The following is a 27393-nucleotide window of genomic DNA, read 5'->3' as shown; positions in this document are numbered from 1 at the left end:
GGAAATATGGTGACTGTCAGGAACAGGGCAAAGGCATACACCTTTTAAATGCCATTTTAATGACAAGTCCTCCCTACTTTTGGCCTATCAAATCTGGGGAATTTTCTGGGGAATCTGGGGAACTTTTGACCTATCAGCCTAACGTCGGTTCTCAGGAAAGTTATGGAGTTTGTCTTCCTGGAAGCCATGTCCAAGCATGTGAAGGATGGGAAGATGACTGGGAGCATCCAGCATGGATTTACCATGGGCAAATCGTGCCTGGCCAGTCTGTCATGTTTGTGTGGTGGCAAGTAGATGAAGGGATTGTGTTGGGGGGTGTTTATGCTTTAGCTCCATTCTGTGAGGTGCAAGAGGGAAAGAATGGCAGAGACCAGAGGCTAGCTGCAGCAAGGGAAATTCCAAGTAGATATTAGAAATTTTGTGTTCACCACAAGGGTGGCCAAGCACTGTAAGAGCCTGGCCAGAGAGGTTTAGGTGTGTCTGTTATTGCAGACATTCAGAGCTAGAACGTGGCTATGAACAGCCTGGTGCAAATGATGTACTTGGAAAAGGAGATCAAACTACTTGATATTTTGAGATCCTTTTCATGTATACCTGGGATTTGAGAAAGACATATGTCTCTGTTTTGCCTATCTGATGGTAGCATCTCAAATGCAGATCTCCCTCTTTCCAAGTGACTGTCCTAACTAGTAGAAATGATGACATTTTCTTCATGAGAAGTGTTGGCAAAACCTGGCTTTGTTTTCATATTAGCAAGTTCTGGAGGAGGTAGAAATGACAGTTCTTGGCAGTTTTTTTCCTACGCCGTGTTTCATCTAAAACTAGTTTATTCTTGAACAGATAAGACAGATAAAACCAGTTAACAGCACAACATATTCTTTATTAATAGATATTTTTTGTAATGTAGTGAAAGCAAATGTTTATTGGGAGATTTTCTTTTACAGTGTTTTCTTTCAGAAAACGTATTTGACATTAGTCAGAAAAGCAATTTTCACGACAGAAAACAAGAAACAAATAGAACTTGCCTTGTGATTAAAGAGTCTGTGATTTTGCTATTCATATTGTAAACTGCACGAAAATACCTCTGATAGGATGAGAAAATCTTCAAGGTTAAGTGTCACAAGTTTGTTTAAACCATTCTCTTCATTTGCCTGGGAGAATGTGTTTTCAATGACAGGCTGAAGTCTGCTGGTTCTTGCAGTCGTGTGTGATGGTGTTCACAGGGGTTTTCAGGTGAGGGAGGAGATGAGAATGTTGACTCCATGTTCAGAAGGCTTGATTTATTATTTTATGATATATATATTACATTAAAGCTACACTAAAAGAATAGAAGGAAAAGCTTCATCTCAGAAGGCTAGCTAAGCTAAGAATAGAATAGACAAGAATGATAACAAAGGCAGCTGCCTCAGACTCTCTGTCCGAGTCATCTCTGCTGTGATTGGCCATTAATTATCAACAAGCAGATGAGACCAATCATGGATGCACCTGTTGCATTCTACAGCAGCAGATAACCATTGTTTACATTTAGTTCCTTAAGCCTCTCAGCTTCTCAGGAAGAAGAAATCCCAAGAAAAGGATTTTCACAAAAAGATGTCTGCGACAGTTGTGCTGTCATGTTGCTGTGCCATCTGGACAGAATGAATTCTCCCTTTTCCCTCAGCCATTTGAAGATATATTGCAGTGTGGTGACCGACACCACTCTCTTCCCTTCATGTCCCTCCTACCCCAAGACAAGCTATTCCTCTGGCAAGAGAGGCCTCTTCCAGTGCAAAGGACTGAGAGAAGGTCTTTGAGCAGGTGTGAGTGGGTGACTGCATTGCTGCCTCTCTCATGGTTTGGGGCTGTCAGAACCCAGGAAATTCCTCTGGTGCCCTGGAGGACTCGAGCCCCAGCCCGGGGGGCTCAGAGACCTTGGCACAGAGCCCAAGACCCTGTGCCTTTGATCTTGACCCATGGAAAAAAATACCAACTTTATAGGAGGATTTGCAAGCCATGTCAGTTTAAGTAGAATGATAGTGAATTTATCACAGGGTTAAAGATAGATTTTTGAGGTTTTTAAAATGGGGGCTTGGGGTCCCAAAACAAAGGAATTTGGGCATGCCTTGTCCTTTTTTCCTTCTTCTTCCTAGACTCCATCTTCTGGGTGATGTTGGAATTTTTAGATTGGTTTAGAGTAGAAGCTCACTGTCTAACAGGTGATAGGTATTGGGAAGTTATGGTAAATAATGTACACGTAGTTTTTAGTATAAAAAGACAACACCGCCCCAAGGGTGGGCAGTGTGCCTCAATCCAACCTGCCAGACAGACCTCAGTGGGTCAGAGAAAGAATGTTATAGATAAGAAACAATAAACAACCTTGAGAACAAGAATAGAAGAGTTCTGACTCTTTCTTTGCTTGCCAGGCTGGGAAAAGAGACTTTCTGACACATCTGGGGGCTGCTCTGACCAGCAGAGATTCCGAGACTGGGCAGGGTCCCGAGTGCCTCCCAGTCTGGCAGCAGGAAAACCATTATGTTATTGCTCCTCCTGCTGGGATACACTTTGTTCCTTAAAGCCTAGAGAGATGTGGCAAACTCCAAGTTGTTGAAATTTTGCTTGGGGAATATTTTGCAGATGATTCTAAGTGTATTTCTGCAGCCTGTCTTACACTGTCCATGTGGGATTTGTAAGGGGCCTGCAACACCTCCAGAAATGAAAGGAAGCCCATGTTCTCCTGACTTCCCCAGCAGTGTGGCTGGGGACCAGAGACACGGTCCCTGAACACCCAATCAGTTGTCAGAGACTTCATGCTGTTCACAGCCACACATTTTAAAAGGTGGTAAAAAAATAAAAAAAAATACAAACAAAAAAACCAACAAAAAACCCACCAAAACTGGAAGAGCTTTAGAACTAGGTGAAGGTGTCTCGTGTTTTGAGATGCTAACTTAAACAGTTGAGGTAGGGATGAGATTTTTGTCACTCACCTTCACTTTTATTTAATGTGAAAACCTAATGGCAGTTGCAAGGGGCTGTTTGTGAGGTCCCCTAGAGCAGGGGCTGCCTACATGAAGCCCAGTGCTTGGGGAATTCAGAGGCTTCTGAAAAAGGATGCCTTAATATGGAGTCATTCACTGAAATGGGGATATTTGAAATTGGGAGTGAAGTTTTTAATTTTGGGTACCAGTTAATTTCCTTAGGGGCCATAAAGATGATCTATACCCTCAGGCAAAAGTTCAGGGATCAAGCAACTGCATCCTCCCCTTGTGGAAAAGGGGCTGCTGCTCAGCACAAGAAGCAGGTTTATGTGAGTCATATTTCAACTATTCTTTTTGTCATTTTCTTCTTACATCTCTGAGCTGTCTATGAGAGTAAAAAAGTTATTGCTAGAGAAATTGGAAACTGGTAGTTGATAAATAGTGCTACATCTCTCTGCAAAGAACAGTTGATGAATGCTACCATTGTATGTGAAATGTTTCTTTTTCCCCCCTCTTTAATAGCAACATTTTAAACTACATTGTCCCACGCAGGGGACTGCTAAGTAAACCAGAAGTGACATATGATAAATGTAGAGCTGTGGTTGCAGCTCCAGAAATCGATGAATTGCATGTCTCACATGTGGAAGGGCAGTCATGCTGTTGCTGCTTCCAGAGTGATAAATGTAATTCAATCTATGAACAGCAAAACACAAGTGTAACTTGCTAATGCAAGTGCTTGCCTCCAAGAGGAAAGAAAAGTTTGTCAGAAACTGAACTGCTCTGCTGTGAAACCTCCTGCAAAGTATTTAGTCCTAAAATTTGCAAGGAATCCAGGAGAGAACCGTGTTGGTGTATAAGTCAATAACCCAAAGAATGTTTCTCTAACAAATGTGGTTTAGCAGCTGTGATTATTGTTAATCCATCTCAGGCACAGGAGCACCAAACAAAATGTCACTTTGAGAGATACTGGAACAAGAAAGATAATAATGCTGTAGATGAAGGCCATTACTTATGCCACTATGAATGTGAAGATGGACCTCTGGGAATGACCCCCTACAACTCAGAAAGTTGGAAAGCATGTTTTGAAAGCTGCTCTGTAGCAAGTGAGTAAAAAAATTCTAGAATAAAGAGGAAAATAGAGGCTGAAATAGATTTCAGGGGCTGGAAATGAAGGTGACATGCTCCAGTTTTTGCTGGGGACCCTGGTTTTGACATGTTCCTGGTGGGCTGCTAATCATGGATGGTTTCTGATAAAGAGCATGGAGCAGCTTCCTGCCAAAACTGCTTTATTTTCATTTTAATTCCATTTTGAAATCATATTTAATAAAGGGTTTTTTTCCAGAGCAATTCAAGGAAATTCAGGCAGTGTCACCTTTCACTGAGCTTGTGCCAGGGCATTGCAGTGTTTCTGTAAGGTTCAAAAAGATAATTTTTCATGTTAATATGCTGTTAAACAAGCCAACCCTAGCTGTCAGGACTGCCACAGCAAGCCCTTATTGAAAGGTTGTTGACAAAAGGCCAGCAGACCATTATTGAATGGGCATGCAGGAGCTGATAAATTCCTTATGTAGCTCTGACATATAGAAGGCTGAACAATAACAGTGTCTTAAAGCAAATGGAAGTGCTCTAGGAAAGGTCCAGCCCTCCTGTCCTGTTAGAAGGAGCTTAGGGTGATTGTCTCAACAATTGATTTTCTCACAAGTTGGGATAATGATATATATCCATTTTGAACAGAAGAAATTCAGAGGTGTTTAATTTGGAAACAGAGCACCTTTGGCTTTTGCATTTTAACTGAAATGCCTTCCTACCCACAGACCCTTTTCCTAGACCCTGGTTTTACACAAGGCAGATGCACAGACAAATGCCTGCTTGGCAGCATGTGGGCTCCTCTTTACTTTTCTAGAATTTACTGCAAATTTAACATCTTTTTGATAGACTGAAAAGAAGATGTAAGAAAAAACCAGACCATGTAACTGAATAGAAAAAGTCCAACAGATTTCCTGGGTTTTTTTCCCCCCTCTTCATTTTGGTTTAACACACTCCACCTTCAAGCTTTGAATGGGAAATATTGCATTTCCTTTTGGCACTGAGCTCCATGCCCTACTGGTCTCAGCAGGAGACAATGCTGCTTTCATGCTGCCCATCAAGACATTCTGTCCATGCAAATAAAGGTGCAGATGAAGATTGCAAGTCCTTGTACCCCAGAAGTGCTCGGAGATCCAGATGGAGCAGGTGGGTGGAGATCTAAAGACAGTGCTGCCCAGCATTACTGACTGCTAGTGGTGTAAAGTAAAAGCATTACCTGTACAGCTCCAAATGTGTGGGAACTTTCAGGCAAACATTAAATACAGGGCACCTAACTGGCAGTAGATTTTTAAGCTTCTGGAATGGGAGACAGGATTGGATGCAAATGAGCAAACAAAGGCTCATCTGGTTACTTCATGGAACAGAAAAAATTTGAAATGAAAGACACATTTGTGATAAACAAGATTGAAGTTCCTTGGGAGAGTGCATGTGTATTTAATATCTTAACATGAATGTATTTTTTAAAATCAGAATAAAATGCTAAAACCAGTCATGAGATACTGAAGCAAGGAAATCTCTGGATTATGGTGCAAGTAAATTCACAGCCCCCAAAACTATTTTAAAAAATGCTTATCAGAAGTGAACATCAAACTATGGTGTCACTTAATAGTGGATGAGAGGTTCCAAATAGATATTCTTATCAAGAAATGAACTAGGAATACCTCCCCAGCTTCTAATAGATTGTTTCAAGAGGCGTTTTATTTAGAAATTGATGTCTTTTATGGCTGGGTTTTAAAAAAAAATCTTTTAGAACATCTCTCTAAACCTGGTGTGGTTTAAAGGTAATTATGCAGTCTTAAAAAACTGAACCACAATCCAGGTGAGTGTTATGCTGATAGTAGTTAGAAACCAAATGCTTTGTTACGGCTTAATTCTCTTTTTTTTGAGAGCTGGCACCAAACCCTTATCAACTCAGTGAAAGTGATCAGTAATACTTCCCCCAAACTAGGAGAACTTTAAACCTCTTTTCTCTGCAGTTTCTTTTCAGAATGATTGAACAGTTGCTCATGTACTGTGCCAGGTGCATTCCCTTTCTTCCTCCCTCTCTCCCTCCCTCAGGCAAGTTGAGGTGAGCAAACTGGATGAAAAAAGCACCTGTGTAGTTATTCCTCCTTTTTCTTCTGCTGGTAGTAGCCCCCTTGCTTGCAGTTATTCTTCCTCTAGCACAGCAGTAACTGGCTTCAAGACCCTAAACTGACCACTTTTTTTAGGTGTTTTTTTTTAGTTTCTATCTCTTTACAGACATACTGTCAAGATTTTGAAAAACGCTGCTAGGCTATAGAGAGTTTAAAGCAAAATGTGGGGGAGCACTTCATGTGGCATGGCTTTCTGAACACCACTGGATATGCTGTTTGAAAACTGGTATTCAGGTGAAATGTCCAGGTCTCTGTTTATCCCTCAATCATATTTTTTCTGTTCTGACTGGTGAAAATATTCCATGAATCTGAAAACTCAGTTTGCAGGATTTCTGAAGAAGAAAACTGAAAGTCTTGTTGAAAGATCCTGGGTCTAAGAGCCTCTTGCACTTTACCCAGTAAGATATTATCGATGGGACTTGCTTAAAATCTGCTTTCTTCCTCCCTGCAGCCCCCAGAACCCGTGGCATGGGATTCAGTGTTTTGCCAGGCTGGGGACCACTGACAGCTTCTGACAGAAAGAGCATGATTGTCCTGAGTGACTGAGGTGCAGGTAGTTCTGTGGTTTGTTTGATTGGGGATTTTTTTGGTTTGTTAAAATTCACTTGAGAAGGTTTTACTCTGAGGTTTTTTGAGGTCAGAGAAGTGAGATGAAATCTTGCTAGAGGGGGAAAATTGCAGTGCTCTGACTGTGCCAGGATAACAGCAGGGGCACAGAGTTCCCTCCTGGCATGCAGGACAGACGTGTGAGTACCACTAGGAATGAGCTGGACAGTGGAACCCACAATTTCCATGAGGCCAGCCCTTGATTCCTGAGCCATGAGCAGCAGGATCCCATTGCTGGATGATGTTGGGCTGAGTGTGCCTGGGCTGCCCTTGGGTCTGGCTGATGTTTTGCTCCATCCTGCCACGGAGCTCTGGGGTCTGAGGAGCTGCCATCCCATGCCCTTTCTGGTGACTTTGCCACTCCTCTCCCCTTGCCTTTCTGACATAAAAATTGTTTTTAATGGCTCTTGGTCAGAGGGGTTTTGTGCACTGCTTACAGGGTCAGCAAGGCTTGTTGTCTGACTGCTCAGGGAGAAAAAGAAATAATGTTTGTATATGAGACCATTGTGAAGCTGTTGGTGTCTACAATGAAGGGTTATGCTGATAATTAATCAAAAGTCACATCCATATCTGGCACAGTTCTATTTTTATTTCAGAGTCTGCCCTGGGACTGTAGAAGAGCTCTGAGAAACTGCTGTAAGAGATGAAAGAGCTGAAAAATTCCCAAATGACACCTAAATAAAAGGCTACAAGAGCAGAGGGGTGGGAAAGGAGGCTCCTCTGCTCATGTTTGAGGCTAAATGTTCAGCATATCATCTTTGCAACAGCAGTGAAGTGATGGGCATCCGTTTCTCTGACCTCTTTCAAGACAGCATTTTTCTTTCTGTGTCTGAAATCATTCCTGGTTCACCTTCTGAGGACCTTTCTAGTTCAATCTACAAAACCTTTTGCAACTCACTGATACTCAGTGAAAAGCCATTTGGAAGGCAATGAATCATGAAGTGGTCTGATAAATAGTTGGCAGAGGAAAGATGCTCCAGTGCTTGGGAGATTAGCCTGGGATTTGGATGATCATGTTGGCTTTTCTTTTTTAATTTTTCTTTTTTTTTTTCCTCTACAGCAGCTTGGGCATGTAATTTAGCTTCACTTTGCAGCTCATGAAAGTGTTGTGGGAATGGCCTCTGAGGTGATTGGTCATCACAGCAGGATGGTATTAAAAGAAAGATTGGAGCCTTCTCTATTGTTTTTTTTTTCTTCTAACTTTTGGTTAAATACACTGCCAATTTCAGTTCCTTTCATACCTCTAACTGAAATACATTACATTAGAACAGGCTCAACTTTTATGGGACAAGTCCTCCTCTTTTACTCATATTTTGAGACCCAGAGGATGCAGCTGTACATGGGATCTGGAAGAGTCCTTTGGACATCTTCCTTTCTGCTGCATTCATGTGAGCTTCACATGGCAAGGTTTCACCAAGGACATGATTGTGTTAATCTTTGCAGACCTATGGGACAAACCAATTATTTCTAATTATTAATCCCAAATGTCTTCAAAGAGTATTTGGATCTATGGAAAATTATAATAAATTATATAAATTTTTATATAAAATTTTATATATAATTATACAATTATAATAAAGAAATGGTGCCTGACAACTGACTCCCCTCACTGCTCTTGGTGGTGAATGGTGCAATCAGAGATCATTCATGAACACTTGAAGAGATCAGTTGTTGACAGAGCTTTTGGTGTACCACACGTAATTGCAGAACTGCTGTTTGTCTTCCTACTGATTCATAACTATCAATTTCTGTGCCATTTCTATGTCACTTTTCTCATCCTGATTTCATGTCATGATCCAGCAAGACATTTGCTATTAGCACAGGTAAGAGGATTTTTCATAGTACTTATCTGCTGAAAGTCACCCTGAGCAAACACATGCCTGGAAGCAAACATTCCCTCAGGCAGCCAGAGTGCCATGGGGTGAAGGGCAGAATCTGCAGCACATTCATGCAGTCCACAGTAGCTCACAAAATAAGGGCTCTCCTTCCCTCTCAGTTTCTGAAAGGGATCTCCCTGCTTTATTTACTTCCTAAGAAGCAAACTCTTCTTCCAAGAGAAACCTCTCAGCAGAACTGAGAGCTTTGTAACAGCATCTGACAAGCAGCCATTTGTTTAAATCCTGAGGTCTCTCTGTCTTGGCCAGTTCCTGATGGATTCAGAAAGACTCTGACAGAGAGATGTCATCTCATTGCTGCTGCTCTTTTTCCTCTTTAGCCAAACTTTATTTTTTTTACTGCACTCCTGAACATAGTGAAACTTGAGGGCAGCTGGCCAAATTATCTGGAGGTGGGGAACCTGTTTGTACAAACGGTTTTGTGGCATAATGTGGCAGAGATCTGGAGGATCTGATCATGAAAATAAGCAGTTTGCAGCATGAGAAACCAGCAGTGTAGGCTATGCACATCTTTCAGCTGAGCTCACAGAAGAGGTTGCTTCCCTTGTCAGTCAGTGGGGAATTGTGTGCAAGCTTTTGCTCTTGCTTCTTCAGGAACAAACCATCTCTGGTGTTATGTGAGCTAATTCACACAGCTTGGAACATGATGGGAGTGTTTGGAGAGGTTTCTCCACCCACAGACCAGCAGGGACAGTGGCCTCCAGGGAGAGAGAAAGCAGATATGATGGTTCCCCTTTTTCTGAGCCTGGAAGAAGAAAACTCCTTGAGGCTAATCAAAATTAACTTCAGTCTGTATTTTTTAACATAATGCTGCTGCTAGAGAACAGCTCAGGGCACGAAAAGCAGTAGAGCATTTCCACTGCCCCTCAGTCTGTGGAGTTATCCAGGAGTCAGGAATTATCCAGGCCCTGTCTCAGCCTCACACCCGCTTGTCTCTGGCCCTGACAGGCAGGCAGCTCTGCTCTCCTGTCCTTGCCACATAGCAGAGCCAGAAGATGACCCTGCAGGAAAGGGCAGACAACTTTAGAGCATCACTTGACAGCCATGGGTCAAACTGAGGCTGATCACAGACCTGATGCTCAAATACAGACCACTCAAAAGTAGTGGGTTCACAGCAGAATGCTCAGTGCTTTTTTTGGTCATGCTAAAGGTTTATGTCCTTTTGTCCTGTGAGATTTTAGCACCAACCTCTCTAAATCTGCCCCTCATCCTAAATGACAATTGGTCACCTTCTCCTTAGGGATACAGGTGGGGACACTCTGGGCTTGGTGCTCAGTCTGGCTCTCAGTGGGGAAGGCAGAGCACTGAACTAAGGGTCCTGGATGGTTTTTTTATTTCTTGAAAAACCCATTTGCTATCTAGCAAATGAAATCCTTGTTAATATGTGCTAGAATAACTTTTGGTGTAGATGCTGCAGCTTCACACTGGTGATAAAACTAAGGCTTTGACTAAGGTTTTTCTACCCTTCCGATCTTCTAACAACCTCCACTCTCTATGGTGAAAATGAATGAACACATTAACAGCTTTGACTGTTGGATGAGAGAACTGCTCACCTGTGAGATTCATGCACCTCTGGTCACTGAAGCATGGTAACTCCAAATATAATTATGAGGAAAAAAAACTCCAAGACTAGTTTTTAGCCTACCCAAGTTAATTAAAACAAAGCCATAATTAATTGTGTGTCCTTTTCTGTAATTTGGCAAGCTATCAAAAAGCTACCTTGATAAGACATGATTTTTATCACTTTTCTTGTCTGATGAAGATGCCATTTTCACAAAAGCATTCAGAGAAATAGATTAGGACTTAATAGCACCAAAGCACTTGAAATCTTCTGGTTCAGATGTCAATCTTATTAGTGCCTCAGCCTTTTCAAGTAGCACAAAAGCTATTTATTTACAGACTGACACATAATAGCTTGCTTTATTCCTTCTCCCTCCCCTCGAAAGAGATAGTGTTTACTCAAAATCAGTTCCCTTCTTTGGTATAAATGCTAAGGAACACTGTCTATCTTCAAAGCACTACAGACATTCTTTTAAGCATTGACTGCTATTATTAGCTATTACTCTAGGCTTAAATGGTATTGAATTAAAATAATTTCTTAATGATAATATCCTTCTCACAGGACTTAATGGTTTTTAAATTGGGTTTTGGCAAATATGAGACTAGGCAAGGATGCAAGCCTGGATCTTTTCCAGAGGCCATTTAAATCAATGAAGTCATCAGGTTGTATAAATGCATCATGCCACAGCACGACAATTAACATTTGCTGGAATGCTTGCAGAATATTATTACAAAGTCTATCAACTATGGATTAAATGTACCTGAGATGCAGCCAGTTTCCTGACAAATAGAAGATGAAAGCTTTTTTTCTTTTAGATTGACTCTGCTGATCTAATATGCTGCAAACTGTAGAAAATGCCAGCAGGCTGTTCAACAAGTCTCTTTAAAATGGACTTTTCTATACAGATAGATTTTGTTAGATTAATGTTAGAAGCTGTAAAGAAGTCCAGTGACTACCATGCCCCTCTGCTCTGTATGAGTGGAAGATGGTATGCATGTTCCTATTCATACTCCTGTCCAACCTGAGTGGTGTGTAAACTGTTACATCTTGTCAAGGAGTGGCTTTTTAATGCATTTTCTGGGTTTTGTCATTTGTTATGACTTCATATTTCTTTTGATATTTCTCAAGATTCTGCCATTCAAATGAATAAAGTGCCTTCAGATGTCTAGGGGTCAAATCAAAGTGTGGTCTCAAATACCTGCAAGCTGGTATTTGTTTCTCCTGCTGATATATGGCTGCTGGGTCAATGGGTACATGCCTTACTTTCACAAAGCTGGAGATGTTTTAGATAATCTTAAAAGTAAATGAAACCAAACAGATCAACTCATTCAAGTTTCATGTCCTTTGTTTTTAAATTCTGAATTAATGAAAAAAATTCAACACATTGCTGGAAAAACAACCCTAAGGTTGATGGCAGAGTGGGAAGACATCAGAAAGGACAGGAATATCTGGGGGTTTGAGTGCTGAGGACAAAGGAGTTGGTCTCAAAGAAGACAGTTTTGAGCTCATTAGTTTTATAGGCAAATTTTAGATCCCCCATTGCTCTTCTCTTTTGCTGTATGCATCAGGCAGTCCTTGACACAGAAAACAGTAATTTTGCTCAAGTAACATGTGATTTCAGAAAATGATGATGTTTATGTGTAGGGTGAGATTTGCTGCTCCCCTTCTCCATAGTGCTCTGAAGCAGCCATATTTTGTGAAAACATGAAAACCTTGTCCCAGAAGAAAGTAACTGCCCTCTGCAGGAGCTGATAATTACAGACAACAAAGCTGTGCTGCGGAATCTGAGCAGGAAATACCTGAATATATAATGCTTCTTTTTTCTTTTTGTGGACCCTCAAGCTGTAGACTGAGAGTTTCTAGGACTTTTGGTTCCTCTGTCTTGGAACAAAACACACACTCTGAAGTGGCAGTCACAGTGCCAGGAGATGCCTTGTGTGGCTGTTTCTGGGATGCACTGTGGTTCTGCAAGCAAAGCCAGGGCTCCTGTAGGATCCAGAGAAGGAGGGAGGACTGCCACCCAACAAGGCTGTAAGCAGCCTAATTCCCCACAGGCATTGTGAAGGAGGCTGCTTTGGAAAGATTCCTTCTTTATCTTCCTTTCTCACTCTGTTTTTTCAGACCAAGTTAATTATATTTGCATATAAAGTCACTGTTTACTCCTGTGAGGAGACCATAGGGAGCGATGGTTTTGGCTGGAAAGGATGCTGTGTTTGTGGGGAATGGAGGGCGGGATAATGGAGTGGGGCTGGGGCTCCCTTTTCCCTTGCTCCCTGGTGCTGTATTAAAGCTTGTTGAGTCCTCTGTCCTATGTAACTTCTCACAGAGATTTCCTTGCTGCTTCAAGGCTAACTTTGTTCCTGCTTTTTTAATACTCCTGCTTACTGCCATTTTGTAACCTTCCTCTACCTCAGGTAATTACATTCTGTCTATTGAAGATTCCTATTGCTGGATCAATAGAAGAAGTTTATTCTTCATTTCCTTTATAATAGCTATTGTACAACGCTTCAAAATGGCTGTTGTAGCTGGCTGTAATTCATCAGTGAATGAGCAATCCTGCAGCCTGAAAAGCATCCAAAGATCTTACAGGATGAAAAGTGATATAATCATTATTGGTAGCTCAATTGCTCCTTTGACATCTCCTATAAGTATTAGTTGAGAACTGGAGGGTTATCTGGGCCCAAATGTTGCTCCAATCAATTATCTGTGCATTTTCCCCATCCCATCTGATGATTGCTTCTGTTGCAAACTGCTGGTATCCTACAGTGTCCCTTGATTGAACTTCAGTCTGTGGGATTTTTTCTCTCGTTCCCTGCTGCTCCCCAGTCCTGCAGTGCCCCTGTGCAGAACTGGGCTCTCGAGGCTGGGATTGCTGCTTTCCTTTCTCTCTCCAGCAGCTGCTGTGTCATTGCAGCAGCATCCAGACACGGAGCAAGCTGGCCTCCAGCAATCCTGCTGGCAGCATTCTGATGTGTAAAGTTACGTGCCTGGTCACAAAGAAACTGTTGAAGCAATCTAATAATTCAGGCCTGATGATATCAGCTTTTGTCCCTGAAATAGGAGACCTTCTCAGGATTTTGGGTTACAGATCACAGAGTGTTTTGTAGTTAAGAATTCTTGGGTCAAATAACAGAAAAGGAAAAAAAAAAAGCTATTATTGTTGCATGGCTTTGTGAAGCCAAGTATGTGCTTGATTTTCATTGTATTGAGCTGGCACCTCTAATGGCTCTGTCTCCTTAAAGGGTTTGGGAGACTGAGAGACAGCAATCACATCTTGAGCAGAGAATGATGCCTGAGCCACTGCAAAAAACAGGTGGAAATGTTTCTGCGCTGGTGGTGTTTAATACCTGAATTGTGATGCTTGAAAAGGCTGCTCATGTTTTGGGTAGTCATGGTAGCTGGGCCCTGTGATTTTAATGTTTTTAAATACCAACTCAAAATTGCACATCCCCTGGTGGAACCCAATGTGATGCTACTAAACAATCTGGCTAACAGATAATGAGAGCTGACATGACAGGTAGCTTGCAACGATGATGTTCCAAAGAAAAGCATAAAGGGATATGCCATTTTGATTAAGGATTTGTGAGAGATGTGAGATAAATTAACTTTTACTTAGGAAATGGGCAGGTGTCAGATTGTGAGGAGAGGTAAGAAAAGAGTAGAACCAAAATTTGGAAGACTGAGTGAGGCATGTTCTCCACAGTCCTTAAAAAACCTGAATTTGTCTTGTATATTTTTGTGATGATGAAAAAAGAATCCTCCAGTCTTTATATGAGCTACTACATGGAAAACATATTTATAAAGCAATCTTCCTATTGCATCTGCATCACCATAAAACCTTTTGGCATAGCCTTTTTATAACTCCCATCTACATGTGCATCTCAAGAAAACTATTTGCTTCTGAGTATGATAGTGAGGTCTATTGAAAATATTAAATAATAAATTATGCAACTTTCCCATTCCCTTTCAGTGAAATGCTTAATAGACAAAATTCAAACACAGAGTTAATTCACCTGTAAAGTGCTTGGGCATCTGAATTACGCTTTTAATCTGCAGCAGCTGAGTTATGTCCCACTCCTATAATATTTCTGGAGGGGAGGCTGGACAGGTAGAATCTACTTCTTTTACAGATCGTAGGGATAACTTATGCAGACAGCTAACAGCCTGTTCTTACCAGGTGGAGAGAATTTATTGGAAGGGCTCAGGATCTTGCTCTTGCTGTCACTTGTGGGTGATTAGCTGGTTCTTCCCCCTCAAGAACTGATCCATTTGGGTTCAGCCCTGAGCTGACTGAAAGTGCTGCCTTCTGGAGACGTGGGCTTGCAGTGTGAGGGGAGGGCTGTGCCTGCTTGTGCTCCTGACCAGGAGGGATGATCAGGCTCATTTTAGCTAGCTCGTTTTTAATTTCTGCTGTTGGCTAACATCTGAACAGAGCAGGCAGAATATGGGCCAATTTATGTAAGCATGAAGACTGTCATGGTCTGATGTTTGTAAGGCTTGAACCTGCAAACTTTTCTCTGAATACTCAAGAGGCTACTCAGTGGAATGCAAGCTGGCAACTCAGCCTCCTGAGGACAGCAGGCATCTGTCCAGACTGTTCGATATTCTGATCTAGATAACCACGAGCTGAGTGTCAATTAAGCATATTGTTCACCTTACAGGGAAAATATCAATATTTCTCTTTTCCTTGGGGCAGCTAGAGGTATAAAAAGCTTGCTGCTTGATCAGATTCCCACATCAGCTCCCATGATTCTCATTGTAAGCAGCGTCTCTCTTGATCTCTGCTTCCTACGCTGACCACTTGCTCTCTGACAGACAGAAATCAGAGGCTTGAGACATAACCAACTACTTTTGTCTGCCAATTTTCTCCAGCCCCTTCAAACTCCTGAGGAAAAGTACCAGGGGTGGCAATCATAAAGGGATTCACTCTGTAAATATCAACAGACCCTGAAGGTCATTATGTCTGTTAGCGGCTCAAAATGAGTTGTGAGAACAATCCTCTGAACAGACTTCTGTAAAACCCCCCCGTGTCAGGATTCCAGTCATATGGGGAACAGAAACAAATGAATTAAAATCAGAGAAAAAAACCCTCATTTGATAGCATGTTAACCAATATTTTTTAATACCTTAATACCTGAAAAGTCACTTGAGATTGTCAGATGAGAGACAATATGCAAAAAAGGCATCAATGCACATTCTGTAGTGTATAAGAGAGTTGCATGGTTAAATCTTACTTGGAAAAATGGCTTCAGTGAAACCTGTTCATTTTACAATGTCAGCTGATGGAATGGGAGATGCAGCATCCAGGTTTTATGTTGGATCCATGCAATTCTGTGTAGTATTTGTCTTCACTTTTAAATTTACTAAAGATGATCTGCATAATTACCAGTTGCTTTTCTAGTTAAACTTGACCTCAGACTGGGCTAGATGATTTTGATAAGACAAATTACATCTTGTCCTCAGGACAAGTGAATAAGATACTAACAGAGAAATATAAAGCTGGAAATAAATAAAATAATTTTACCTAATGGAGCAGCATAAAATGGGTGCATTTTATGGTCTTTGAGAAACACTTTCAGCTGCAATAATTTATTTCCACAGCTCACAGAAGCTACATGAATAACTAAGATTCTCTGATAGAAGCTCTATTCTATTAAGGAATCATCTTTGCATTAAAGGCAAAGAAGAATAAAAAATGTTGTGAAGACAAGGTAAAGCTATTAGCAAATCTCCATTCCAAAGTCTTTTCCTACTTGTAAACCATTTCTATCAAGGGAGCAATTTCCTCTGTGCTGCCATTAGTGGATAATATTTTCCTTCAAATAATGGGCTATGGATGGTGACTAACCACAAATGGTAATATTCTCTCTTTTAAAGACCTGCACAGCACACTTTAATGTTCTGCCATGGTGCATTAGAACATTGACTGTTTCCAATGTGAAAACTCGTTTGTTTAGAAAAACCTCTCTTCCTCTCTCATTACCTCTCTCAAAACAGCTGAATGAGAGTGGAGATTCTCCTAAAGTTCCAGTTGTCCTGGACTTCAAATGTGTGTTCTACAGTTAGCAAACCTTGGAAGAACACTTTACATGCAGCTTATGAAAAAAGACAATAAAGTGTGATGAACAAGGCAACAGGATCTGTGCATACACTGTGAGATTTGTTACTGCTCACGTTGCTGGGCTGTGCAGACAAGCACACAAGATAAACTGGGCTGGGATTAACCAGGTGCAGGATAACAGCATTCTGTTATCTGTCCCTGACAAATTACAGGCTGCTAGCTGCAATTGCCACTTGCAGATAGCAGCCATTTAGTAGCAAACTGTGCTTGTTTTTTTCCCGCTAAAAGCCTGAAACAAGGGCATGTTTATATAAGTACATTGAAATATGAAATGCTTTGGGTCCATGTAAAGGAAATGTAAACCTTCCTAGCCTTTCATTTCCTATCAAACATTTACTGCATTGCAGGTCTCTCCAGCTCAGGAACAATGACAGTGCAGCACACCCCATGCACACCCTGCTTTATAGTGTCACAGTAATGTATGTCTGGGGCCTTCTTCAAACCTGTGTTCTGCTTTTGTAGAACTGGTTTTGATTAAAGAGAATACAGAAACATTTTTTAATGGTTTGAAGTGTGACAATTTATGAGGGAAAGTAAATGCTTTACTCTTGAGTGTTATTGCAGGATTCATTGCTCTGGAGTAAATGTCCCTGCTCACAACTGAGCTTGTGTGGTGGAACAAGCACAGCCCACAACACTGAATTTCCTGACTTAGCTTTGAATCATTCTGTTTTCAAATAATTTTATGTTTTGAAAACTGAAACTGCAAAAAACCAAGCGCTACTGTTTTGCACTTCAATGCCATGTCACTTTCTTTTCTAGAATTGTCTTAAATGACATACAGTCCCATGTCCTAACTTTAGGGCATAAATTAGGGGATATTTTTACCCACCATCAAGTGAGAAAAACAAAGCCTTTGCAGCTGCAGGAGATAAGCAGTGAGACTACTACATCTAAAAAGCATTTACATACAAAAGAAAATGTAACAAAATCACAGCAAATGAAGCTCATTTTTTAAAAGCAGTGTACGTTATTGGTTTAATGGATTATCAGAAAGCTGCACCTTTGTTTATTTCCTTTTCCCTATTTCCTCACTCATCACAGAACAGACTGGGGAAGTTTCATAGTGAATTTGTTCGAAGTTCATAATGGAATATCTGGATCAGCAGTTACCAAGATGTTTATGAATCACCTCAAAAAGAAAATTGTGTCACTTCCATTTTTGCACTTCCTTGCTCAATTGTTTTAGGCCTCAATAAGCTAAATATTTTCTAGAATATATAGCAAAGTAATGCCAAGGGAAATCGAAAACATTCGCTTACTTTCATTTAAAAATATGTCAGGTTTGTCAGGCAATGTGTTAAAAAGAAACATAATGAAACAGTCTTTTTGTTTTCCTCTTTTTATAAATTTGCAAAAAACAATTATAAGGGCCATAAACAATGACTTGATCCATTTTTGTTTTGCTACATTTTGGCTTTCTTCAGTGACCTAGCTTTTGAACTTGTTTAATTGGAGTGCATAGTTCTTGCTTCTCTTGTTTGGATCACTCCCAAACACATGAGGTAAAGTCTGTATTGCAGTATTACAGCAGACAGCTCTGGTAAAGTGTTCATTTTTTGCCATGGCTCTTGAAACAGCCAAAAGATAGTTTCACTGCATGTTTTATGGTAAAAGAGAGAGAAAAAGAGCAAGACAAGGGAATTCAGAGGATGGGACACCAGGTGTGACACAGCCTCAGTTTCCCTTTTTGTCTCAGCAGTTGGGATATTTTTCAAATACATGGAGGCTACACACATGCATAGGGGCACTCTGGTGTGATGCAGCACAAACCCTACTTAATTGTGTTAATGAAATTATCTACCAAGGATCTAATACAACTTTGGGAACTGCTGGCTCAGTCTCCTGATGTCTGCCTGGACCAAGAAGTACAAGGGCTCATGCCCAGAGAGAGCAGCAGCCAGACTGGGTTGGGGCAGTGGTGGGGTGATGACACTGATTGGCAAAAAAAACAAAACCTGTACTCAGCCCAGTGCAGAGTTTGGGTTCTGCCACTGAGGCATGAGATATGCAGTGCAGTGTAGTACATGTATTTACCCATATAAGAGTGAGGCAGTAAATAAGACCAGCAGTTTGTCCTGGCCTGGAACATCTGACCAGCAGGTCTCCTGTGCTACCCTCTCTAACTTACCAGCAAGGTGCTGTAAAAGATGCTGCTGCTGGTTTCCTTTTCTGAATACACAAGACATCAAGTGGGTTATAAAATTGTGCAAGATATTTTCCAACAGCCAATACAGGAATATGTTAGGTTCTTTGCCAGCAGAGTCTTGTTCCTTTTTGCTGCAAACTAGATTTTTAAGATTTTGCACCTGTTTGTTTCAACAGTTAGGGCTGTGGACTCAGGCAATAATGCAGGAGAGCAGAGGTGGGCTGTTCTTTGCTTCGAGACACCAACAGCCCCCTTTGGAGTGTTCTGGGTGCTGGTGTGTGGCAGATTTTACTTCTCAGCAAAATTGAACTGACTTTATTATGGCTACCTGAAACATTGGACTGGGCTGAGAACACATGCAGAAAGCTGCCTTGTGTGAGTGTGGGGACAGTTTCTAGCAGCTGTATTTCTAATTGATCAGCCACCATCTCCTCTACTTCTCAGAAGCTGTTACCTTTTGGGTGCAGTGCCAGCTTTGCTAGCACACCATTTTACTGCTGTCTGTGTCTGGTGATGTGGTACTGACTCCTCTGGTCATGCCTTGTAACCTTTTGAGTCATAATTACAACAATTACATAATTGTTCCCTGATACGACATATCACAAGCAAAATTCTCTATTCCTCTTCTATTCCTCTCCAGGAACTTTATTGCAAGTGGAATACATTGAGCCTTTGCCATATTTGAAAAGTAGATTTCCAGGAGATGAAGTCTGAAAAAAGTGTATTTTGCTTTTCAAGTAAATGACTCTAGGATTAAAATCTAGAATAGTTCATTTTTCCCCCTGGCTTCAATCATTTCTGTTTTTTAGGTGCACTTCCTAGCTCTTGAAAGTGTAAATTTTAGAGTTTTTATGTGTCTGTAAATCAAAAACTACAGAACACATTTTACCCTCTTAAAAAAACCCCACAACTGGACTAAGGACTTTATTGCCAAGCTACAGCCTCATGCACATATGGAAATGAGTTAAATTCTTTGAAAAAGGGAGGAGGTTTATAATGGAAATGCTTTTTGGAGGGGAAGTGTGAGAGGGCAGCACTACAATAAATCTAGAAGAGAGATAAAATGAGATCTTATGATGCTTTCATGCAGTTTGGCAGAAAGTAGTTTTGCATCTGAGTTCAGTTGATTCTGCTCAGGAGAGGCTATTAAAAGTTTACTTTTCACATGCTTGTGCTTCTGCATGTCCTTCTTTTATTTTTCTTCTTCTTTTGGTGCGACGAAAGCCACAAAGTCAATGTCCCAAAGGCAGAGCTATGCTCAGGAGATGCTAAAGATGAGATATTAACTCCTCCAGTACTCCCCACTTTGCTCTGACGTGTCAGCTCCCCTTGGGGCTGCTGAGCCACAGCTGGCCCTGAGCCAGGCTCCTTTACAGATGTTTGGGTGGTTTGGCGGTGAAAGCATTTCTCTGCCCATTGGGAGCTGCCTCCAAATACTCAAGGAGTGAAAGGGATAAAGAAAGCAGCTCTGTGCCACAGTGTTGGGAGCATCCAGGCAAAGTGCTAGAGTTGTTTATGGAGATTTTGTGCCCTCTAGAAATGCCTAGGTGGCAATTACCCCAGGTTTTGGGCTCTGTTGTGCCAGCAGAGAAGTGTAAAATAGCCTTGCTGAGACAAAATGACCCACCCTTGAGAGGTCTTGATTAGGAGCATGGATGTTCTCAGAGGTCCTAATCAGGACTGGAGTCTTGTTGAATCCGGAGGAGTTTGGCATCTCCTGCAAGTCAGAGTCTAATTTTGTGGTAAATAGGTTTTTTAACCTTTGTGGCAGCCTGAAAGTGTTCAATTTAAGGTTTCATACACTGAGAAGACCAAAATAGAAGGATTAGAACAGAATGAGAAGCAATGTGCCCTGGAAAGTGCAATTATGAGAAAATCCATCTGAAAACAGCTGTCTGGAGGAATAGACCAGAGGAGGCATTTTTAATATATCACCAGGAATTGAGGAAGCTGCACCTGTGGCTCAGCAGTTTGAAGCCTGAGCACATCAGCACCTGTGTCACTGTCATTTCAGTTGCTTGTTACTCTCCTACATGAAAAGAGTCAACTTGACCACCAAGAGACACAAAGAACAGAAACAAATCATTCTTTAGCCATACCTGCTAAAGGAGATGGTGGCTAAGGAAAAGGTTGATTGTTGCCCAACAGAGCAGGAAAATGTGGACCAAAAATGTCATTGAAACAGAGTCCCTAAAGCCGTTTCCATTTTCATTTTTATTGCAGGTGCAGTACATCCTAATTAAGTGTGAGAAGGTGGAGAATATCTGCCTAAAGTTTTCAAATTCACAGCTTCTGCAGGGCAGCAGGAAGTTTAAGACTGGGGTGTTTGGAGGCCCAAATGATCCTGGAGCCACAGGAACTTATTTCTGCAGGAAAAGAGAGTGTAGGTGATGTTTAGGAGAAGGGCAGATAGAATCTTTTCCTGAAGGATGAAATGGGTGGAAGAACTGCTGAAAGGCAGCGAACTTGAATTCGGCTGTAGGAGAATACAGGGGTAAGATGAGCTACCAAAAAACAAGTACCTACTGGAAAAAAACCCAAATCAAACCAAAAAACTCTTGAAGTTTTTGAGGCTTCTGAGTTCGTCTTATAGCATTTTTGGAAGCAAAGTGGGAATTATGCAAGGTAGAGGCAAAACACCTTGGAAAAGCCATCAGGCAATATTTCACTGTCAGAATGGATGTGTATCTGTAGGCATTTGTTCTTTTTCAGGTACAAGTCAATGTTTTTTTTAATGTCTTACTTCAGGGATAAAAAATATCCTATTAAATTTCAAGTCAGGAAAAAATGAGGAGGGGAGAGCAGCCACATGAAGCACAGGTTAAGTGATGTTGACAACATGCAGAAACAGACCAAATACCAAAAAAGAAAATGGCAAAGATGGGACTCCACAGCCACCAAAGTTGTTTACTGCTGCCAAAATAGAGATTAAGAGCAACTAACTGGAAACTAGTCCTGTGAAAAAAAAGTCTAAGGATTTTTCTTGTGGATCACAAGCTAAATATTCTTTCATCAGGATAGGGAACTCTATAAAAAAAAGAAGGAAAACTTTACTCACTCTTCTGCTCATCACTAGAAAGGCCTCAGCAAAACTAATGGTCTTATTTTGCATGGACCCATGAGATTTCTTGCCAAATGATTGCAAGAGTAGAAAAATTTTACATGAGTTAAAAGACAACCTGGCAAATTAAATGTTAACAGTTTCCTATTAAAACCAGCATTTTCTTTAGGGTATTGAAAAAAACTCTAGAAAATATTGTTTATGTGTTTGATCTGAGTGGAGCCCTCATCAGGTCTGAGCTAAACACTTTTCAGGCTGCCACACTGTGTCCATTCTTCTGTTCTGTGGTGCTCTCAGAGCCAGCAGTGGGAACAATGAGCCCTCCCATTGAGGGCTGGGATTGGAGATTATACCAGAAGATGCTGATGGCTGCTGGGAGCTACCCAGTAGGTTTTGGGGGTCCTGTGCTGAGAGATGGCTGGGCAAACTGCCTTGAGTAATTACTGGAGTAATTGGTTTCCTCTGTATTTAACTCTTGTATTATGTCTACACCAAACCTTTGCTAATGCAAGTTCATTTCTCCTGCTTCCAATCTGCTTCTTCCTTGCCATATTCCAGGCTCTGCTGACACCCTCTCTGAACATTGCTATACTGCAGTAATACTGCTTTTAATTTTGTTCCTGCACATTGTTCTGAGGTAATATGGTAACCCAGGTAGCTATGCAATGTATAATTTGGATTTATGCTTTAAAAATCTGCCTGACTTGAACAATAGATTACAGTGATTGTGAAGGAGATGCTGTCCTTTCCTGGGTAAGTTCTCATAAAGTTTTATCAGACAGGCTGAAAAATAATAAAAGGAAGAGGAATAATAAAATAGGACATTATAGTAACAAAGGAGCACAACAATTGAGAAGATTCAGGCTTCAGACAAAAGCCAAGGGCAAAAATCCATCTTATTCTGTGAGGTTAGTGCTGCTTTTTTGGTTTTAATCCTTTTGCTTTGGTGCATTTCACTCCTACCCTTTGCAGGGTGTGGAAGCTGAACATTATATTCTGGTGGTTTAATAAAGCCTATCATCTTGTTTATTTCAATCATTTCCTCATTGGGCTGAAAGCTTTAGGGATTTCTTTTACAATAATTCCCCAGATCTCATTCTTGGCCATTACAGTGCAGCTGATTGCCTCTAAGCAGATAGTTCCTCCTTTTCATTCTTTGCTTTCAGTCTCATAATTCTGTGCTTATCAGCACTGAACTTCATTTGCATTTATTAGCTGTGTTGGTATTTAAAATATCTACTCTAAGACCTTCTTTATCTCATTGCATTGTTTCTTATTATTTGCTGTCTCTCCTGTCTCTCCCAATTTAACTTTAAATGCAAACTCAAAATGTTTGTTCCGAACGGTTGTCAGAATTCTTCGCGTAAGCTGCCGAGTGTGGACTGGTTCCCATTTCCCAGCTACCAGACTCCTTCTAGCCCAGAGATTACTTTTTCCAATTGCACTTCTCCTGTGAATTTCCTTACAGCTCCAGCTAGTTCCACCCCTGCTTTCCTTCCTGTCTGAGGGACGTGGCTCTGCAGAGCTCTTTGCAGGGCAGGGCTGCCCCTCGTTCCTGCTGACACACTGAAAGTGCACAAATCATTGTCCCCCGTGTTGGGATGGGCAAATTGCTCAGTGTCCACACCCCAGCACCGCCACAGGGCAATGCATGGGCAAAATGAAATCTACCCTGACAGTGCTGGCTTTTTCACACAGTGCCATCGCTGAGCCTGATGTTGTCCCTGGTATCAGAGGTAATTTTGTTAGTGGCTGAAGGCACCCACAGGATGCAGGTGACAGCTACTGAGGACAGGCTTCTTACAGTCAAAGCACAGAGACTGGTTCCAGTGTTTGGTTCTAGCACAGACTTCTCCCTCAATCTCAGACAAATAAATCTCTCTGCCCTAATTTCCCCTTGTGTGACATGGAGACTATAATGCTTAATTAGCAGAACTTCTCTTTTTTGCTTGTTATAGTTGGTGGCCTCTTATTCGTATTTAAAGAGATGCATTGTTCCCAAATAGAGCAGAACTAAGAAGCTGCAAGTCCCAGGATGGCCATGGGAGGCTGAAGAGCTGCAGTACACACCAGTGTAAATACAGCAGCAGTCACCTGCAAGATTGACAGAGGTAAGGACAGAATATCTGAAAGGGTATCAGCTTCAGACTCCTTGTGAAGGAGTTGATGTTAATCATGATACCAAAATTCAGGTATTTATGGAGTCTTTAAAATACTGCATGCCTGTAGCCATAACTTCAGTATCTCTTCTCACTCCCATCAGAAATTCCTTCTTGTTTAGAGCTGTTGAACATGACAATGTTCCTAAAAGGTGGTGTCAGAGGCCAAGGCCACAGGGAGTACAGGGTTTCTGCACTAATATCTGGACCTCATGGAGCTACATATGCGTCCAATGCTACAGGCAATTATTACTACATTTTCCTTTCATCTGAACCAATTAGTTAGAACTGAAACTGAAATTTTAAGGTCTTAGTGAAAGTCCAGAAAAGTCAAAAGACCATTTCCATTGGCACTAGAAGGCTGCAGCAGTCTCAAGGGCATAGCACTGAGGAATCTAAAACTGTTCTCCAAGTTTCTTCAATGTTTTAAAACTTGAAGGTATTTTGCCATGCTGACTATTTAAGGCAGAGGGCTATAGTGATGGGAAAGTACAGAAATATTCTGCAGTGTGTGTAAATTTAAAATGAAGCAGCTCTCTGTCCCTGACAGCCCCATACTAAGCTCTGAAAATAAAGGAAATCATAAAATATTATTTTTGTTGCTGTTGGCTGTAATGTGTGTTTCTTGTGGCTCACAAGAAGGGACACCCTCTTCCCTCACTCCCCTCTCCTACCCCACCCAAATTAAACCCTCATACTCTTTCTCCTTTTGTGTTAAATTGTAGAAGAAAATTATGGCCCATCCCAATATAAATGTGGTAAATCTGAGAATTTTGGTTTGGAAAAGCAATTAGATACAAATTCCAGAAACAGTGCTGCAATTTCCATTGCAAACATTTCGAAAGCCACTTTCTGAAACTGTGAATTGTTTCTATTATATCGCATCTTCTGGATCTTTACCTTCGGATAGGCAAGAAGCAAGTAAATGTTGACCTGTCCTAAAGCATATTGTCAGTGAGTTGGAGACACCAAATTCAAACTGTCTACTAAAATAATTAAAAAATACTACCTTAATTTTGCATGCAAATAGTTTCCTAACATCACTTCTCTTGTACTTGTTTGGTCACTGTGAACATTTCCTTGTTGCTTGCTCATTTTTCAGAGTGAATAGGATTTTACCTCTTAATGAATATCCTGCTATAATGGGGACCTAAAATTTGGTGATTCTTTGCAGTCTTTCCTTGCTTTGGTACCTTGCAGTATGTGCAGCTTGGCCAGGTTGGTTGGTTGGTTGATTGGCTTGATTTTGGGTTTCTGTTTGGTTCTTTTTGTTCCCCTCTCCCCTTCCCCAGCCCCCTGCCCTTTTTTCTGTGGTATGGGTTATTTTTTGTTAGCAACATTCTGTGACTTATGATGCATTAAGAGGAATCTCTGATAACTTTTTAGTATGTAAATGACTGTCAAATGATTTGCAAATGTTTCATGGAACTGGGCTTGAAAGAAAAAATATGTCATCTCTTAATTCTGCTGTCAAACAGGTCTTCACAAATTTTTTTAATTCTAGACTGACCAGGTCTGTTTTCACTTTTTCTCTTAATACAGTCTGGATAATAAAAATAATTGGCACAATAAAAAATTAAAATTCTTGCATAATTATAGTGTTAGTGATTTTTCTTATGAAGCTTTTTGCCAACAATTTTCCCTTTAAAAATTTTTAATAAATCTGCTATTAAGCTATTCCACTATGTGTATTTTCTCATGGAGGGTAATTTATTGAACAATGTGTCAGTGTCTGTGAGTGCATTTAGTGTATTTAACATTTTGCACAGTCCTTTTCTTCTTTTGGTAAAAAGTCCTCAACCTTCTCAGTGTTATAATTATGTTTACTTCATTATTATTCCAGTTATGGTTGTGTATTCAGTGTTAGCTTAACTTATTGATGAATGTGTCCACACACATACAGGCCTTCATGAAGATATAAATTAACTGTCAAGTGAAGAATTTGGGAGAGACTTCTGAGGAAGGCTAGCACTTCATTTTTTGCACTTTTCTCCTTAGCATGTGGACTGAGTCATAGCAGAAAGCCTTTTTTGTCTCAGCCTTATGCCACATTCTTTTATCTTGCAGACATGCTTGTGCTGCAGCCTTGGACCTGTGCCCTTGACTGCTTGCAAGGCCCATGATCCTCCTGCACCCAAGATTTGGAGATTTGGAAGAGGTTCGTCCTTTCTGCATCAAACCATGACAAGAAGGAAAACCAAGTATTTGGAAAAAACAAGTTAAACAGAAAAATATTCTTACACAACTCGTGAAGTCCACCAAAAAGTGATATCAAGTGTGGAAAATACTCCATAAATTGCCAGCTTCAGGAATTGTAACTGTCTTTTGTAATTTGATCGCCTTGATACATGTTTTACCTTTTCTCAGTTCTGCAATTAAATATCAGCAATATTTTCATGTCATGTCCTGGCAATGAAAACTGCATGGCAGTTTGTACAAATTCTGGTAATTGATTTTCTAAGTCACATCAACTTTTATGCAAGGAAACCCTTTAAATCTATTCCATATCATAGTATTTAATAATTGTCCATCTATTATTGCCTCAATTACAAATTGGTGAAGCAAGCCAGGTTTCTTGGCAGTTAAAGTCAGAATGTAAAAAAAAAAAGTTCTTTTTGTTACTGGAGCTTGTTTTATTCTAGATGTATGGAACTAAATGCAATTCTTGGTCCTAATGAACTTTGAAATCTTCATTGAGCTTAATTGGTGGAGTATTTGAATTTATGTCAGAGAGTCTTGAGATCTGTGAAACTATTTTGGGTACCTCTGGTCTGTTTTAAATGAGCTCACAGGGATTCTGAAATGGACGAAGAATTATTATTTCAATGTGCAAACTGAAGAAGCCCTGTATGCTCTGAGTTTGCTTGAGGCTAGATTAATTTAGATGAAAGGGGATGGTATTTCTAGTATTTCAATAAGACTAATGGAGCTTTGAGTTGCTGCTCATCTTTTCCTGTGAAATTTGGGAGCTACAGGGAACATTATGACTATCTGATTGCACAGCTAAAATATTACAGATGCAGAATTTCCTGACATATTTTATCTTCCAGTTCAGTAACTTCTGGTGCATTTGGAGCATGGGTGGCTCTAGCAAAATTTTCAGAACTCCATTTCAAAATCTGAATTCAATATTCTAATTTTAAACTCTCTCTGAGTGATGAACATCTCATGAGAGGCCTTAAAGCATCTTATCTCTTTCCTGGTGTTAATTGAGTACCTCAACCCCTGTTTAATGATGGCAGGAAGCAAGTGTCCCCCTATGTGATTTGTGCATTCAAGGGGCACAAGTTGAGCAAGTGACAGCAGCAGAGCAAGATTGGAGACTTTCAATTGCAATCCACTTTCCTGACAGGTTCCATGAGGACACCTTGTTTTTCCCAAGCAGAGGAAAGTGACTGGGTAGGGCTACTCACCCTGAGAGGGAGGAAATATTTTTGCTCAACTTGTGCAATGAGGCTCAGCTCTCATGAGTCAGATGGTGGCTTCTCTCAGGGCCATTGTTTAGTCAGCAGCAGGTTCAATGTTTTCTGCCTCTTGCTGAGAAGCGGAGAGCTGCACTGAAGTGCAGGGTCTAGTTAATGGTGACCTTTCCCAGGTCATGAACATGTAAAGGACACCCTCTTCTGTTTTGTTTTGATTTTTTTTAACACAAGCTTCATTTATTTA

General features: G+C 40.8%; 2 long non-coding RNA genes across 2 annotated transcripts in view; both read left to right on the top strand.

Annotated features, from left to right (window-relative positions):
* Positions 1 to 26124, top strand: part of LOC135445064 (uncharacterized) — a 33266-nt gene extending 7142 nt beyond the window's left edge. The window contains exons 2-3 of the long non-coding RNA XR_010439457.1: positions 23575 to 23679; positions 25795 to 26124. This is a non-coding gene — a long non-coding RNA (uncharacterized LOC135445064). The remainder of the gene's footprint in view (positions 1 to 23574; positions 23680 to 25794) is intronic.
* LOC135445065 (uncharacterized) lies at positions 3883 to 8028 on the top strand. Its single transcript, XR_010439458.1, has 4 exons — positions 3883 to 4057; positions 5071 to 5186; positions 6627 to 6728; positions 7378 to 8028. It is a non-coding gene; the product is annotated as an uncharacterized LOC135445065 (long non-coding RNA).
* Positions 26125 to 27393: the final 1269 nt, after the last annotated feature.

This window comes from Zonotrichia leucophrys, chromosome 3 (genome assembly GCF_028769735.1).
Source record: "Zonotrichia leucophrys gambelii isolate GWCS_2022_RI chromosome 3, RI_Zleu_2.0, whole genome shotgun sequence".
Classification (NCBI taxonomy): domain Eukaryota; kingdom Metazoa; phylum Chordata; class Aves; order Passeriformes; family Passerellidae; genus Zonotrichia; species Zonotrichia leucophrys.
Note: the sequence above shows the minus strand (reverse complement) of the source record. Positions and strands in the feature narration are given on the sequence as shown.